This window comes from Primulina tabacum, chromosome 8 (assembly GCF_025594145.1).
Source record: "Primulina tabacum isolate GXHZ01 chromosome 8, ASM2559414v2, whole genome shotgun sequence".
Classification (NCBI taxonomy): Eukaryota; Viridiplantae; Streptophyta; class Magnoliopsida; order Lamiales; family Gesneriaceae; genus Primulina; species Primulina tabacum.
Window position 1 is genome coordinate 17,802,419 of NC_134557.1, and position 19,349 is coordinate 17,821,767.

The following is a 19,349-nucleotide window of genomic DNA, read 5'->3' on the forward strand; positions in this document are numbered from 1 at the left end:
GATAAAATTTACATCTCGACGTATAAAATCACCTCAAAACTCCATATTTTCAAAAATTTGAAAAAGCAACACTCATAATTTAAATAATTAAAAACAATTATTTAATAAAAAATTTAACATTTTTCAGCCCTCGGCCCCCGTTCCTTGATCGTCACTTGAATAATCCTTAAAAATATAATTTTATGCATGATGATAATAAAATCATATTTAACATAAAAAGATGCATGTCACGCAATCAATTAGCAATTAAATTCGATTAATTACTCATTTTTTCATAATTCCTAGATTTGCATGCAGTTGGGATTACGTCGTCTTAATTTTGGACCTTACAATTCCTCCTCCCCTTACATAAAATTTTGTCCTCGAAATTAGAACTTACAGAATAATTTTGGATAGCGACTCTTCAAGTCCCTCTCGGTTTCCCAAGTAGCTTCCTCTTCCGAGTGATTCAGCCACTTGACCTTGACCATTGGAATGACTTTGTTTCACAATCTTCTTTCTTGCCTTGCTAAGATCTGGACAGGCCTTTCTTCATATGTCATATTTGGAGTTAGTTGAAGTGGTTCATAATTAAGCACATGTGATGGATTCGACATGTACTTCCGTAGCATTGAAATGTGGAACACATTGTGAACTCCTGAAAACGCTGGTGGCAATGCCACTCTATAAGCTAGTGTCCCAATCCTCTCCAAAATCTCAAACGGACCAATGAATCTTGGACTAAGCTTGTCCTTCTTGCCAAAACGCATAACACCCTTCATAGGTGTTATTTTCACAAATACATGGTCGCCCACTGCAAACTCTAAGTCCCTTCGTCTTTTGTCCGCATAACACTTTTGTCGGCTTTGTGCAGTCTTCATTCTCTCATGAATTTTGACTACAAGCTTGGCAGTCTCCTCAATCACAACCGGACCAATATCTCTTTTTTCTCCAACCTCGTACCAATGAATAGGAGATCTACATTTCCTTCCATAAAGTTCCTAAAAATGAGCCATCCCGATTGATGATTGGAAACTATTATTGTAGGTGAACTCCACTAGAGGTAACTTTGGTTCCCAACTGCCTTGAAAATCAATAACACATGCTCGCAATAGATCTTCCAAAATCTGTATAACTCTTTCGGACTGACCATCGGTTTGAGGGTGGAATGCTGTACTGAATAATAGCTTGGTCCCCATCGCTGCATGCAGGCTCTTCCAGAAAGATTTCTGTCAGAAACAATAGATACAGGAATCCCATGCAGACGAACTATTTCTCGAATATATAACTCTGCGTACTGAATCATGGTGAATGTCGTCTTAATAGGTAAAAAATGCGCAGATTTCGTAAGACGATCCACTAACATCCAAATGGTATTCAATCCCTTAACAGTCTTTGGCAATCTCACAACAAAGTGATATTTTCCCATTTCCACTCGGGAAAAAGGAGTGGCTTCAATTTCCCACTGGTCTTTGATGTTTTGCTTTAACTTGCTGACAAGTCAAATACTCGGATACAAATCTCAAAATGTCCCTCTTCATGCCTGGCCACCAATATAAAAACTGCAAATCTTTGTACATCTTCGTACTTCCCGGATGGATGGAGTAAGGTGTGTCATGGGATTCCTTCATAATAAGATCTCTTAAAGAATCGTCACTAGGAACCCACAAACGATCTCGATAACGAACTAAACCATCCACCTCTGAATATAATTTATGGCCCTTGGCTTCATCTCTAGCTCTCCACTTTTGCAACTGCTCATCAGTGGATTGTCCCTCCTGAATTCTATCTCTCAAAGTCGATTGTACTGATAGTGTGGCAAGATTAGGGGCTCGCCCCTAGTGTACACTGTAAGCTCAAACCGCTGTATCTCGGACTGCAACGGTCTTTGGAGTGATAGTTGAGTGATAACTGCTGCTTTTCTACTCAACGCATATGCCACTACATTAGCTTTTCCCAGATGGTATCTAATGTCACAATCATAGTCCTTTACTAATTCAAGCCATCTGCGATGTCTCATATTCAACTCTTTTTGGGTGAAGAAGTATTTCAAACTTTTATGGTCGGTGAATATCTTGAACTTCTCCCCATAAAGGTAGTGTCTCCAAATCTTTAGTGCAAAGACTACTGCTGCAAGCTCAAGATCATGAGTTGGGTAGTTCTTTTCGTGAATTTTCAGCTGCCTCGACGCATAGGCGATAACTCGGTCGTTTTGCATCAGAACTACGCCCAAACCAAGTTTAGAAGCGTCGGTATAAAGAACATACTCCCCTTGCCCTGATGGAATAGATAATACTAGCGCTGAGATCAAGGCTTGCTTCAACTTGTCTAAACTGTCTTACTTGCAGTGCGATCCTCAAATGACGGCTATGCTCCTCTCTGCTCTTGGAATAAATCAATATGTCATCAATGAAGACTATAATAAACTGATCCAGATACGGCTGAAATACGCGATTCATGAGATCCATGAAGATCGTTGGCACATTGGTCAACCCAAATGGCATGACCATAAACTCATAGTGCCCATATCTCGTGCGAAATGTCGTCTTGTGTACATCTGACTCTTTTACTTTCAATTGATGGTATCCAGATCGCAGATCAATCTTAGAAAATATCGATGCTTCTTGCAACTGATCAAATAAATCTTCAATTCTTGGCAGTGGATACTTGTTTTTGATAGTGACCCAATTAAGCTCTCGATAATCGATGCAAAGACGCATACTACCATCTTTCTTTTTCATAAAAAACACCGGTGCGCCCCATGGAGAATAACTAGGGCGAATGAAACCCTTTTCTAGCAATTCTTGGATTTGATCTTTTAGTTCTTTCTTTTTATCAGGTGCTAGACGATAAGGTGCTTTTGATATAGGAACTGTGCCCGGCATTAGATCAATAGAGAATTCCACTTCACGATCGGGTGGAATGCCAGAAACGTCCTCGGGAAAGACGCTAGGAAAATCTCTGACAATATCAACATCTTCTAACTTCTGACTGATAGATGTATGTGCAGTAGTGACACATGCTAGATAAGCTTGGCATCCACGCTTAATAAGCTTCCTCGCACATAGACAAGAGATAATGTGCGGCATTTGTTTGTTTCTCGCCGCCTCACTGACAAAAGATTTACCACTAGGCGGTCGAATAGACACTGTTCGCTGAAGAAAATCAATCGAAGCTCCATTCGCTGATAACCAATTCATGCCGAGTATAATATAAAATTCGAGCATAGGAAGCACAATAAGATCTGCCCGCACAACATCCTTGAATAAACGAAGCTCCAGATTCTTGACAATCTTAGACATGAGCATTTGATCACCGGATGGAATAGAAACTTTGAAACCTAAACCCATATCTTGAGGAGTAATATTCAGTCTTTTGATGAAGGTTTCAGATATAAAAGAACGTGTAGCTCCCGAATCTAGCAGTGCATAGGTAGCCACACCTGGAATGATGATCCTCCCTACGGCGAAAATGTCTTTTAAATCTTTTCGTGTTGAAACTTAAGGATTTACTACCATTAATTTCCAAAGTTGAATGTAGATTGCGCATTGAACTTAAGCATTTCTTTCAAAAATTGCATTTTAGCCCTTCAATTTTTCGAAATTTGCACTTTAGTCCCCAAAATTTCGGATATATGCATTAAGGCCCTTATATTTTCGAACTTTTTTCTTTTTAGTCCTTTAAGATTTCGAAAATTACAATCATGGTCCTTAAGAATTCGGTAATTGCATTAAAGCCCCTTATCTTTTGGTAAATTACATTTTGGTCTCTTAATTATCGAAAATTACATTTTAGACCTCAAATTTTCAAAATTTTCACTTTTGACCCAAAAATGTTCAAAACCCCTATAATCCCCTTAGTTATGATTTCCTTTAAATTTTGGCCCTCAACTTTTCATTTGGAATCAAATAAAATATGGAACAAAATTAATATCATCTTCTATGGTTCCTAAAATCATAACTTAAATCCAACTAAGTAGAACCTGCAACCTAATTTCCACTAGATTAAATCTTGTTCCCAAGTCAATTCTAATAACCAATTTAACATTTCATGCAAAAATAAGCAATATAAAAATGTTAAATGACTAGGTTACCCGTGATGAGTGTATGTCTGCCTCTTCCTCGGCCTCCTCGGCATTCATAACATAATCTCGTGTCGTAGTAGCTGCTTTCCTCTTTGGGCAATCAGTAGCTTTGTGTCCAGCCTCCTTGCAATAGAAACATTTAAATGATCCCCATTCATATTTGCCAAGATGTAGGCGATTGCACTCCTTGCATGGTTGCCTCTCAGCAGGCTTTGGTGCTCCAGGATTTTGTGGCTTTGGTGGTGCTGGCTTCTTGACTGAACCTTGGGGCTTTTGAGGCCCTTGAGGTCTAGTAAGACCCGTATAAGGCTTCTTATTTGGCTGATTATTGTTCTGAAAGTGCTGCCTCTTGCGCTGAATCTCAAAATCGATGTCCCTCAAAGACTGTTAAGACCGGAAAGCATAAGTGACGGCAGTAGCATAGTCCAAAGGTCGCATCATCATAACATTATTCCGTATGGTAGGTCGTAGGCCATCCAGAAAGTGCCTAAGCTTCTCCTCAGCATCCCTGGTAATAAGGGGTACAAAGTGACAACCTCTATCGAACTTCTTGACAAACTCAGCCACAGTCGAGTCTCCCTGACGGAGGCTCATAAAATCTCTCTTCAGCCGTCCTCTAACATCAGCAGTAAAATACTTCTCGTAGAATATCGTCTTGAATTGAGCCCAAGTAAGTGTAGCAAGGTTAACACCGTGCTCGGCTCCTTCCCACCATAAAGAAGCATCGTCCCTAAAGAGATAAGTGGTACACCTCACCTGGTCCGCATCTTCCATATCTAGATAGCAAAAGTGTACCTCCAATGAACGAATCCAACCATCTGCAGCAAAAGGATCGGTAATGCCAGAAAATTCCTTCGGCCCTAGCCTCCGGAACTGATCATATATATCATGGTGCGGCCCAGGTGGCTGCTGTAACTGCTGCTGCTGCATTTGCTGCCATTGCTGCTGCAACTGCTGCTGCTGTGACTGTTGTTGTTGTAGCTTCTGCTCGAAGAGACAAGTCATCCCCTCTAATGCTCGAGTAGCAGGATCCCCAGGTGGTGGTGGTGGTGGTGCATTTCCTTGATGATTCACACCGTTCTCTACTTGGTTTCCATTAACGGGGTAACGTGTAGGAGGCATTTTATCTGAACGTTTTCCGAATTCTAACGTAACCAACATGCATTTAAATCTAAGTTCTCTAATCATGTGACATATCCTAACTCGTTTTAGCAAATTAAGCATGCAAAGCATACGTACTAAAAAAGCTAGTAAACATGTAACGTAAACATAATATTCATATCGTCGTGCAGGTAACATCTTACTGAATCATATAAAGAATGTAAAACTTACAACTTTGAGGCTTGACGACTGATCTTCCCGGCGTGATGGTGGCACAACCCTTAACAGGACCTTTGCTCTGATACTAACTGAAACGTTTGCCACTTTTCTTGCTTTCAAAGTACTAGAAATTTTAAAAAAAAACTAAGCACCCTCAGCCGAACCTCACACATGCATAAAAATATTTTTATAAAATATTTTGCATCCTTTTAAAAATAAACCAACCAACAAGTATCTTAAAAATTAAGTGCAATAGTCATAAAATGAAATAGTCAACAGTTTTACCAAACCTAAAAAGCAAAAAATTCGAAAAGTATAGCCCATACTAAACCTCTCAAAAATATCTCAAAAGCATAAATAAATAGTCTTAAAATCTTTAACGTAAATCATGAATCTTAAATCGTAAACGCGGAAGAAGTAGAAGAGCTGGTCCTTGGGTTGTGTGCACCTTCAGTCCAGTCAAATCCTCCATCAAGATCTCCCTCAAACTCACCTGCATCCATCACACCTAGTGAGTCTAAAGACTCAACACACCATAATCTTTATAACAAATAATACGTATAAAACCACATGCAACAGTGAAAATACTTTTATGTAAAAATAAAATTTTCATGATATGCAAACATAAACCTTAACTTTATCCTTTTTCCTCAACATGACATAACATAAAACCTTTTTAACATGATCATAAACATTTTCCCTTTCCTTTTCCTTTATTGAATTCAGATCGTTAATTGTGACTTTCCTCAAACCTCAAAATTCGATGGATCCATCTACATGTAACCACAGTACTGGGCGGCGGGGAGATCAGCGAAACTCTCACCGGTCAACTGAGACTTGGCCTATCCTCATCGAACGGAAATACGATCGTCGGGGCTAACTCTGGGGCCTTTTCTCATAAATGGGCTCCCTCTGGGGCCTTCTCCCCTCACGATATTCTCATTCTTACCTCAAACCTCATATCCTCATATCCTCATATTCGTAATAATGGAAATACGATCGTCGGGCTCCCATTGAGACCGTCGCCCTCACGATATCTCCAACATTATCGAATTAGTCACAATTAATTCACTTCCTTCAACGTTTTACATTCACATCACTTCATAAAATCATGCATAACATAACATTTGTTTTTGTTTTTGAAACCAAGCTTGCAACATGTCTTTTAATGTCTTCTTTAAATCATAAATATCCCATAGACATTTAGAAATCATGATTTAATCATGAACATTTCATAAAAATTTAAAAATAATCATAATATCATAAAAATAGCATTTAGAGCACTGCCATGACGTTTAATAATTTTTTAGGTGTAAAAATATCGTTTTACCCCTAGACGTAAAATTCCTCGATTATGACTTTTTCTTAAATTCATTGACTCTAACATGTCCCAAATAATAATTTAAGCCTAAATTAATTTTACCATAATTTTATTTAGCTTAAACATTAAACTTTTTCATTTATCTTTAATTAATTGTTTTGACGGTGTTTTAATCCCGAAAAATCCCAAACTTTAGTATAAAATTCCTAAACTTACAACTTAGACTTTTGATATTATTTCAGCCCTTATGAACCATGGCTCGACCCCCGTGAGCCATGTTTCAAATATTTTTGCTTTGAAAAACCCTAACATGACCTACAAAAGCCCCACCCGTGCCGTGTCTCGATTTGTCGAGCCACCCTCGGGCCATACCTTCCCAAACCCTGACCAACTCCTTATTGCACCCTACTGGACCTTAGGAACCCATAGGAACTAGCCCCAACTAAAAAAACGTGACCCCCTAACCAAACCCATGCAGTGGCCGAGAGTTGCACTTTGTGTGGACTCTAGCTTTGTGCGCCTAGGGACCTAGCCGTCACCCCAGCGTCCGAACCAACCCCTAGTGCCCCTACATAGGACCCTAATGAGTTACCCTAGCCCAGCCCATGAGCCCTGGACTGAGCCTTCACTCCCCTGCAAGCCGCGCAACTTTCTGCTCAATTCTGTGCAAGTTCTTGGGTAGTAGTCCTTCATCACAAGGACTCCTCCCCGCCCTTCTAACCCGAGTCCTAGCTTGGCTCGGACTCTCCCCTTGACTCAACCAGACTCTAGGCCAGCCCTGAACCCAAGCCCAGGCCAGCCCTCCCTTTAGAACATGAAAGCCAAACCCCAAAACATCATGACATGAAAATAACGATTTCGGTGAGTTGCTTGTGGTGCACTGTTTTTCGTGAGTATAGGACCTTTTAAAATCATGTATAAACATCTCTTGATCATATCCTAACATCATGGTAGTCCCTAGCATGCATAAAACAATTTATTGGATTCAAAGTCATGAGTTTAACACCTATAAGTGCAATAATCTGAAAAATACAGAAAATAACTTCATGATCTTCATGCACACAATAATTAAAAAGTTATTATGACATAATGGATGAGAAAAGGAGATATATGGCGTGCCTTTTCATTTTATACGCACGAATTAACGTTGACGACAAAGAAAGGGCAAGAACCTTGGCTTTGAATTCCCTTGAACCTCACGAAAATCCTTCAACTTGTGGTGTGTAAGTGTGTATCGTGTAAGGGGTGGTGGGGAGAGTTTCTGAATTTTTTGAGTGTGTGGCCGTGAGTTTTTGTTGCCAATTGTAGGGTTTTAACATATTAAATACTAATTAAGTTACTAACTAGTCTTAGGCCTATTAAGCCAATCAAATTAGGCCCAATAGTCTTAATTAGAATTTAATTAATAAGTTTGTGAATTTAATAGTCGGGTTACTAAAAAGTTTGTATTTTTGTTGAAAAACCAACACCGATAAAATTTACGTCTCATGTATAAAATCACCTCAAAAACCCATATTTTCAAAAATGTGAAAAATCAACACTCATAGTTTAAATAATTAAAAATAATTATTTAATAAAAACATTTTACGTTTTTCAGCCCTCGGCCCCCGTTCCTCGATCGTCACTTGAATAATCCTTAAAAATACAATTTTATGCATGATGATAATAAAATCCTATTTAACATTAAAATATGCATGTCACGCAATCAATTAGCAATTAAAATCGATTAATTACTCATTTTTTCATATTTCTAGATTTGCATGCAGTTGGGATTACGTCGTCTTAATTTTGAACTCTACATCTCCCATAGACGAGCTCCCTCTAGGACCTTCTCCCACGAATAGGCTTCCACTGGGGCCTTCTCCCATAAATGGGCTCCCTCTAGGCCTTTTCCCTCACGACATCCCCAGTCATATCCTCAATAGTCACAATTACTTCACCTCCTCAAATTTTCACATTTTCATCACTTTATAAAAGCGTGCATTTAATATCATTTTCTTTTAAAAACAAACATGCAACATAATTTTTAACTTTATCGTTTCATCGTAAATTCCATAAATATAATAAATCATAACATATAAAATCATAAACCCATAGACATTTAAAACCAACATTTTAACATTTAAATCATCACATTTAAAATAACATTTTGACATATACAAATCCTTAAACATTTAAAATAGACATTTTTAACATATAAAAATCCTTAAACATTTAAAATAACTATTTTATCTTATAAAAATTCATAAAAATTTAAAATAATCATATTAGCATATAAAACAGCATTCAGGACACTGCCATGACGTTTACTAATTTTCTAATGTAAAATTACCGTTTTACCCCGAGAAGTAAAATTTCACGTTTTTTGACATATCTTAATTTCATTGACTCTAACATGTCCCAAATAATTATTTAAGTTTACACAAATTTTTCCATATTTTTATTTAGCTTAAATCGATGACTTTTAAAATATTCTTTAAATATAACATATTAATGCATTTTAATTTCGAATTAAACCAAAACTTAATATGAAATTCCCAAATTAAAAACTTAGACTTTTAATAATTATTTGGGCTTAAATATAATTTTCATAATTTTATAAAGCTTAAAACTAGTTTTTTCAATTAATTCTTTAATTATCGTTTCTTGCAGCGATAAAATCCCAGATAAATCTAAAACTCATTATTTTGATCCCAAATTTTAAACATAATATTTTTATTAATTATTCTACCCTTTTGAGCCATGAACAACACCCATGGACCCATGGTTCTAATTTTAGGTCTTTAATTTTTTTCGTTTTTGACACCTAATCGAACACACTGAGCCATCTCCAAATTTACTCGAGTCACGCCCGAGCCACTTCGAGCCAAACCTGAGCCAACACACCTAGGAACCCTCTTGACCAAGCCCAACCCATAAAGCTAGACCTGGTCTGATCAAAAACTTCCTGCCCCCTCACCAGATTGCATGCATGTGTGTAGGTGTGTATCCTAGTTGCTCTAGGACTCCTAACCCAACTAGAACCCTTCAGCGAAGCAACCACCGAGCCCACCTGACCCTAACCATCCTTGGACAACACCCAGACCCTACCTAGGCCAGCCCTTACCCTGGAACCCCTAGCACGAAGCACCTGAATCAGGAAAACAACCTGGACGTAACTTTCCCATTCTCGCCCAAGACTCCTAGCTACCAAGGACTCCATCAGCCCTCTAACCACTGATCACCCATGACCCTTACTAACCCTAGAAAAGTCCCAGACCAGAGCCACCCCCAGCCCGAGCCCGTGAGCCACGAACGAGTCATCAGAACGATGAAAACAGCCTGCGTGCTACTTCCCTCACGATCCCACGTTTTCTGCTTTTAGCTCGAGCCATGTCGAGCCCAGCCACTCCAACCCTTGGCCCGACCCCTTCCCATCACCCTATGACCCTGATGGACCACCTCGCTTGCCCCTAGACCGAGCCACCCCTTGAAAACTCTCGGCCAGCACCATCACCCTACGGGAAGAGTCCTATGCAGCGTGGACTCTTCCATAGCCTGGTACACATGTCCTAGCCATGCTAGGACTCTTCCTAGGACCTAGCCACGTCCCAACCAAACCCTTCTCAAGACCTGGTCAAGCCCCTAAGCCTCATGCATAAGAACCGAGCCTATGCAGCACAACAAGCACACAAGCCCTAAAAAATATCCCATGGTTCTTCTTCTCTCCTGTCCTACTGTTACAGCATGGTTTTCTTTTAAATGTTATCATGTTTTGGCTGTAAACCGTTCCATATCAATACCCTATCCATGGCAGACTCTTAAACAACATAAAAACATGAATTTGGAAGCAAAAATCACAAGATAATCACATGCATGTGCTTAGCTACGAAGATAACAACTTGTGTGTCATGTTTTCTTTCAAAATATGCTTAAAAAATTACTATGGTGTGATAGATGTTTGAAGAATATAATATGGCTTGCCTTTGCATTTTAAACGCACGATTTTACGTTGACGACTGAAGGACGACGACGAGGACGACCTTGGCTTGAATTTTCCTAGCAATAGCCGAAACGTCCTCTTCAAATCCTTGGTGTGTGCTGTGTGTGCTTGGGGAGAAATTTTTTGATTGTTGGGGGAAAGTGGGGCGTGACATGATAATAGATTGGGGTAGGTTTAGTATATTATAGTTAAATAAATCACTAATCAAAGCATTGGCCCATTAACAAAGTTAATGAGGCCCATTAAGCCCATTAGTGTTTAATTAAAATATTATTAACAAAATTAATGAGGCCCATTATGCTCATTAGTGTTTAATTAAAATATTTTGTTTAATAGAGTTTGTGACTTTATTAGCCGAGTTGCCAATACGTTCGTATTTTTATTAAAAAACCAACACCGATAAAAATTACGTTCCGGCGTATAAAATCACCTCAAAAATCTTTATTTTCAAAAATAATAAAAAGCATCAATCATATTTTAAATAATTAAAAAAAACTATTTAATAAAAATATTTTTTATTTTTCAGCCCTCGGTCGCTAATCGAATATCCTTTTCAAATACATTTTAATGCAATCATGCAGAAGATGTATATTTTAAATATGTCAATATGCACAACATAATTAATTTATGCAATTAAAACAATTAATTAAAATACACAAGTAATTTAATAATCACTTGCATGTGATTTACGTGGACCTTCAAATTTTCGAGGCGTTACAGTATTTTTCAATGCTGTGTGCCATGTATATGTACTTGTTATTTTTGGAACAGGTGTGTTGAGTCTTTAGACTCACTAAGCGTTTGTGATGCAGGTAAGCTTGATGGTGAGGGGATTGGAGGTGCCGAAATCTGAGTAGGCAAATCTGGTGCGGTGACATGACCCGAGAACCGCATGTTTTCCTCATTATGATTTATGAAATTCGAGAGGAGATGAAAATTTTCATACGTTGATGATTTTAATATTTTTATTCGTTTGTGTTTATGTATGATTTTGGATGAGTTTGATTATTTTAAACTGCACTATTTTTATTGTCAAATATTTAAGATCATTTTTCCTTATGTTATATTTTCTGTAGAGCGCATGCATACGAAACTTTTAAATGTTATTTCGAAAATGGAAGCTTTAAAAAATATTTATATATATTTCCGCACTTTTAAAGGAGTAGACGTTACAGTTGGTATCGGAGCAAGGGTCCTGTATAGGGTTGTGCCACCGCCAGCTTCTACCGCTCAGTATTCAAGCTTCAACTCTATAAAATTTTATGTTTTAAATGATTTGCTGTATGACCTGCATGTTTACATGATTTACGCTTTACACATGTTTAATTGCTTTTACGATTTAAGTATTTATTATTTTTAAAAAATTAGATTAATTACATGATGGGTTACGTTTATGAATTGAATTGTATTCAGATATGCCTCCCAGATGTTCTCCCAGTACAGACAGGAAATATGAGATTGTTGGAGGAGGCAGAGGACCTCCACCCCCGGCGCCAAGGGACCTAGCTACCCAAGTACTTGAGGGGATAGCGAGGCTCTTGGAGCAGGCCAGCTAGGCCAGCAGGTACCCCGTCAGCAGACAGATGTTTTTGAGCAGTTCTACCGGCTTAATCCGAAGGAGTTTCGGGGTACCACCGATCCATTCGTAGCATAGGAATGGATTAGGTCTCTGAAGTTATATTTCGAGTACCTACAGATGAAGGATGTCGATCGCGCAAGGTGCGCCATTTATATGTTGAGGGATGACACGTCCCTTTGGTGGGAGGGAGCTGCACATGCAGTGGATGTGGCTACTCTCACATGGGCTAGATTTAGAGAGATGTTCTTCCGGAAGTATTTTTCAGCGGAAGTCAGGGGCCGCCTGATGAGGGAGTTCATGAGTCTCCGGCAGGGGGATTTATCTGTGGCGGAGTTTATCTGCAAGTTTTACAGGGGCTGCCATTTTGTGCCCATGATAGCGGGAGATGCCGCCCAGAAGCTGAGGCAATTCTTAGATGGACTGAGACCCACCCTTCGTCGGGACGTCATGCTGATGTGGCCGGCAGGTTATGATGAGGCCACCGCCTGCGCTTTTCAGGCGGAGCAGGCTCTGCGAGATATAGACCATAAGATGAACATGAAGCGGCATCAGACTCAGTCAAGTTCCTAACCGCAGAAAAAGTAGTTTACTGGGCCGCCGGGGCAGCAGGGGCAGCAGAAGCCCCAAGGGCAGTTTTGGAGACCATAGCAGCAGCAGCAGAGACCTACTCTGGCTCCAGGGGCGCCTAAGCCAGATTACAGGCAGCCATGCCCACAGTACAGCAGTTTCCATTTCGGCAAGTGTATGTGGGGGACCTTTAGATGCTTCGTTTGTGGGCAGGAGGGCCATAAAGCAGCGGATTCCCCTAGGAGTCAGGGCCACACTACCGACCGAGCTTATGTGATGCATGCCGAGGAAGCTGAGGTGAAGCCAGACTCGACACTGATTACTGGTAACCCTTTTATCAAGATTTTAATTGTCGCATAATTGCTTGGATTTAATGCTTGCTTGAAGATTTATTTATTGGGATTGATAACTTAAGAGGAATTAGGATGCATGCTCTACTTAGTTGAGACTAAGAATGTAATTGTTTGATTTGAGAAATTTTAGGGACTTAATTGAGGACTTGATTGCCAAAAAAAATCGAGGTTTTTGGGGACTATTTTCGAAACTTTAAGGGGCTAAGTTGCAATGTTTGATTTTTCTGTGGATTAATTTTGAATTTTTGGGAACGATGTTTGGGGTAATTAAATGATTTTTGAGGATTTTGGGTTAATTGCCGATAAGAAATTCCTTAAGTTCAACACTATTAGATTTGATGGTATGTTTTGTCGCAGGGAGGATATATATTGCAGTTATGCATGGCTAGATTCAGGGGCTACGTATTCGTTTATATCTGAATCCTTTGTCAAGCGACTAGGATTCATACCAGTAGCGCTGGATTCAGGGTTAAGAGTATCGATCCATCCGGGGATCAGATGTTCACCTCCCAGATAGTGAAGAGATTGGAGCTTCGGTTACAGAAGTATGCAGTACATGCAGATTTGATATTACTACCGTTACCGGAATTCGACATCATCTTGTGCATGGAGTGGATATCTTCTCATGGAGCAGTTATAGATTTTCGACAAAGGTCAGTGTCTGTCAGACCGCCCAGTGGGAAGCCATTTGTTTTTGAGGCAGCTAGACATCAGCAGATGCCGCACGTCATTTCCTGCTTGTGTGCGTGGAAGCTTGTGAGGAGAGGCTGCCAGACATTTTTTGCCAGCATCGTGTCAGTGTCTGAGCCAGTCGAGCAGAGGCTAGAGGACGTTGATGTGGTCAGGGAGTTCTCCGATGTTTTCCCTAACGATGTTTCAGGAATCCCACCAGACAGAGAGGTAGATTTATCTATTGAGCTCATGCCAGGTACAGTGCCGATATCTAAGACACCTTACCGTCTAGCACCTACCGAGATGAAAGAACTGAAAGATCAGATACAAAATTTGCTAGATAAGGGATTCATTCGCCCTAGCTTCTCTCCATGGGGCGCGCCATTATTGTTTGTCAAAAAGAAGGATGGCAGCATGCGGCTGTGTATTGACTACAGAGAGCTGAAGAGAGTCACAGTCAAGAACAAGTATCCGTTGTCGAGGATCGAGGACTTGTTTGATCAGCTTCAGGGAGCATATGTGTTTTAAAGATAGATCTTTATCCGGTTACCATCAGCTGAAAGTGAGAGAGGCTGACATGCACAAGACAGCCTTCTGGACGCGTTTTGGGCAATATGAGTTTATGGTGATGTCCTTCGGCCTGACGAATGCACCAGCGATCTTCATTGATATCATGAATCGCGTGTTTCAGTCATACTTATATCAGTTCATCATAGTTTTCATTGACGATATCCTGATCTACTCGAGGAGCGGAGAGGAGCACAGTCAGCATGCGAGGACAGTATTGCAGACTCTACAGGACAGACGTCTGTATGACAAGTTCAGCAAGTGTGAGTTCTGGCTTGACAGGGTTGCATTCTTGGGCCACATTGTATCTCAGGATGGCATAGAGGTCGACCCCAGCAAAGTAGAGACAGTCAGAGATTGGTCAGTTACTAAGAACGTGACAGGATCCGTAGCTTCTTGGGATTGACAGATTACCACATGAAGTTCATTCACGGCTTCTCTTCTATTGCAGTGCCTATGACCGCCCTGACAAATAAGATCGTCAAGTTTATCTAGGGACCTGAGTCTCAGGAGAGCTTTGATAGACTAAAGCTAGAGTTGACCACTACACCAGTACTAGCTAAGACATCAGGGCAGGGAGATTTTTTGGTTTATACAGATGCATCGAAGCTTGGTTTGGGCGCAGTCCTGATGCAGTAGGAAAGAGTGATAGTTTACGCGTCCAGACAGCTGAAGGTCGATGAGAAGAACTATCCGAATAATGACCTCGAGCTAGCAGCAGTGGGATATGCCCTAAAGATCTGGAGACACTATCTGTATGGGGAGAAGTTCAGGATTTTTACTGATCACAAGAGCTTTAAGTACTTCTTCACACAAAAAGAGCTGAATATGCGACAGAGAATGTAATGCTCGAGATTTTGTCCTTTTTATCCGAGATTATTTATTTATAAATTGATGTGATTATAGAAGGACCACTTCGAGACCAGATTTGGGAAAGCATGTAGATTGCATGTATGAAATCCAGTATGTATCACACACATGCGCGGGGACGAGGCGCGCATATGCGCGAGAAGCAAGTGCCGAGGCAGAAGACCTCGCGCATATGCGCGAGACTAGGCGCGCATATGCGCGAGCATATGAATCACCCGAGTGCCGAGACAGTAGGTCTTGCGCATATGCGCGAGAAGAGGCGCGCATATACGCGAGCAATATTATGGTACAAGCGCAGAGACAGTAGGTCTCGCGCATATGCGCCGACATGGGACGCGCATATGCGCGAGATGGTGAATTCATCATTTTCCGAGACAGAGAGTCTCGCACATATGCGCAAGTGATGGTCGCGCATATGCGCGAGATGTCCTGATCAAAGAAGTGATCCACATGTCTTTGCCATGCATTTATATGATAAACATTCCTACATTACAATTCAGAACTTCAGCAAGAACGAGATTCCATAGAAGAAAGCTTCAAGTTCTCTTCCTGTACTAGAATTGTGATTTTGCGAGATCCGACCGTCAGAATTTCAATCCGAGTTGAGTTTTGTGCTTCTCTCATCAAAAGCTTCAAAAGTATGTAAGTTTGATTTCTTTTCAACATGGTTTGAAAATATATTGTTGGGGGAATCATAATTTGATCTATATTATGTATTCCTGAAATTGTGGTAATTGTATTACCGAAATTTGATTGAAAAACGGATACCGTATAAAATTGTTATCATTTTTCAGATTTGATTTGATTGAGAATTGTGAGAACCCAGGATTTTACGATCCGAAGCAAATCAAGTAAGTAATACGAACTTGAAGTTTAACTCAAACTAAGCTAAAAAATGTTTGTTCCAACTAAATAACTTGAAGATTAACTTAGATTTTCATTAAATTTAACTCGAGGAAGTAACTCCAAAGCTTGGAGATTAGCTCATCAGGAGGTCAAGCTACAAGCAACCGTATCCGTCAAAGTATTATCACTGGAGGAATAAAACCCCAGCTCAAGGTCACGATCTGTCAGCTCAAAGAAGCTCAACCAAACTTTTCCTAACAAGACCAAAAAGGGGAGTTATAGGTTGAGCTGAGGTTTGGACAAATTAAATATGTAAGAGATAATCAATAAAGGAGCCAAGGGTTAGGACAAACTTAATATGCATGGGAGTTTGAATTATAATTATGACTAATCTAGAACTTGGAGAATGCATGGGATTTTGGATTTTCATGCATGAAACTTTGGACCAACATTATGACCACATCCATGGCTATTCTTGTTGACCAAGATTTCGGCCAAGGAGAGGCTAGGTGGAAGGCCTTTCTTTTCCTATAAATACCACTACAAGTTGATGAAGAACACACCAAAAAGTGCTCCAAAATTTCGGCCCTCAATCCTTCTCAAAACCTCTTCAAAAATTCGGCCAAGTCAAGTGAGGGAAAGGAAGGAAGATTTCGTGCAGTCCAGTGCGGAAATCTTACGTCGAAGTGCTGTCTGATTGAAGACTGCAATTGCTAAAGTCGCGCCGAGGTGCAGCCCGATTTTTGGAAGAAAGCTTTGAACAAAAATCTACAAGAGTAAGTGGGCTTTTGTTACGTATACTTTTTGTATTTTTAAAACTTGAATATATAAGTTATGACATGCGTTTATGTGTGTCCTTTTTTCGAAAATTCAGTATGTTCTGTTTTAAAATTTCGATCGATTATGTGCTCTGTTTGTTGTTCGAAATTCTTTGGTTCCGCTGAATCCGTCTGAAACTCTGATATCTGAAAACTCTGATACGTTCTGTCTGGTAAATCTGAATTTTGTGTTGCACTGTTACAAATTGATTTGAAATGGGACGAGAATTTTGATTCTCTCTGGCCCCCAATGGTGGGTATAAAACCATTTCTGTGTGGCCCCCAATGGTGGGTATAAAACCATTTCTGTCTGGCCCCCAACGGTGGGTATAAAACTGTGTTCTGGCCTCACCCCTTAGAGGACTAACATATTGGGCACAATTTGACCATGGAAATGAGATGAGTAACAGTGTTCTGTCTGTTCAGATATGTTCTGTTCTGAATTGAGTTAATCGGTTTCTGAATTGTTCTGAATCATCTGATGAATTCTGTCATTTATTCGATTTGTCTCTATCCTGATAAGTTAAGAATATTAAGTTTTGAAAGTTTGTTAAAAGAACGTTTTAAGAAAACTAAGTTCTATATGTATCTTTGGAATCGATCGACCCCCACTTGCTGATGTTTTCCAAAACACTCAACCCTTACAAATTTCAGATAAAAATGAGGAGCAGCTGGATGAGGAAGAGCAAGATGCTTTCTGGGGTTGGTGAACCGGAGATCAAGATCAGAACTCAAGATTTTGCTTTTCTTTCGTTTCCGCTATTTGAAACTCTGATGTATTTTATTCCATTGTCATTGTAAGACAATACTTTATTTATGAAAAAGACTGGTTTGATTTGATACGAGGCTTTATTGTTTTCAATTTAATTGTTAAACAATTCCGGATGTCACCGATGCTTCGGACTCGGGGCGTGACATTTAAGTGGTATCAGAGCCGACAGGTTCATAATCCCGCTGGGATTTTGACAAACAAAATTTGACAAAGTAAAATTTTGGCAAAAGCCTAGTGCATCCCAATTTGAGTCCAACATTCATCTATTCTTGAAATTCAACTTCCATCTGTTTCCTAAATTTCGAACAGATTTCAAAATCTATCCCTTTAATTGCTTCGCAATTCTTAGAATCAAAAATTTTTCCACGACCACTTTAATTATGCCCTTTATTTGTGCCTTTATATCCTTTATACGATTCTGATGCTTTACTTCCATTTCATCCTAGGAAATGGCTGCTCCACGTACTCGAACTCAGGCTGCTCTTCGTATGCGTCAGCTTACCATAGATAATCAAGCTAGGGAGATTGCAACCTTGAGAGCGCAACTGGCTAGGGAGAAGCTGGAAAAATAGGGGCTTAGTGAGATTAGGCACATATTGGAGACCGACGTACATCGACTTGCTCATCATCTGGACTTGGCTGAGAGACAACTTCTTCAGATACCCACCGATTCAGCTCGCATTGCTCGTCTGGCTTCGCTGAACAGAGAATTTCTAGAGAGAGTAGAAACAGAAAGAGGACGTGCTGCTCAGGCCCGTCAGCGTCAGGAGGAGTATAGCGCCAGGCAGGATCGGTACATTTCGAAGCTTCACGGCACTATGGACAGACTTCAAGAGCAGAACAACTACCTACATTTGGTGATAGAGAATATGGAAGAAGAGGAGGTAGCACCGATGGAGGTGGCCGGAGACGACAGTGCCAGCGACAGCGATGGCGGAGAGATGTTCGATTAGATTAGCATTATAATAAAGTATCTGGATTGTAGTAAACTTGTGACTAAGAAAATAATATGTGTACCAAACTATTTTGAAACTTTCTATTATCTTATTGCATATTTAAGAATGGATGAGTATCTTATTTAAATGTTTTATAGGAAACCAACATGGACTTTCAAAGCATTATAAATGAACTTCAGAAGCAACTTCAGGAAAAGGAGTCAGAAATTAAAACACTGAAAGAAAAGAATGATAAACTCGAGAGAGATAACTACCAGTTGGATGGGAATAACGTATGCATGATGGAGGATCTTCGTGAAGCCCGAGTGGAAGAGAAGAAACTACGCGAAGACGTTAGACGTTATGCTGCGTATCATCTAGAGTCAGAGCGTCAACACGAGACCACCAAGCAGGAGTTGAAGAAAGCGCAAAATAGGATTTTTACGCTCGAAATTCAGGAAAATAGTCTTCTCAAAATCCAACGTTGTCTTCAGGAGCGGATTGAAGAGCAAGAAATCGATGAAAAAGTGAGCCAATCAACAATCCAAGAACTACAGGAGCAAGTAAACAATCTCGATCACCACAACACACAACTGCAGAATTACATTGAGCACCTATGTCCCAACAATCATGTCGGATGAAACGTTAAAAATGCATCGATTCAAGAAGGGACTCAACAGTCGA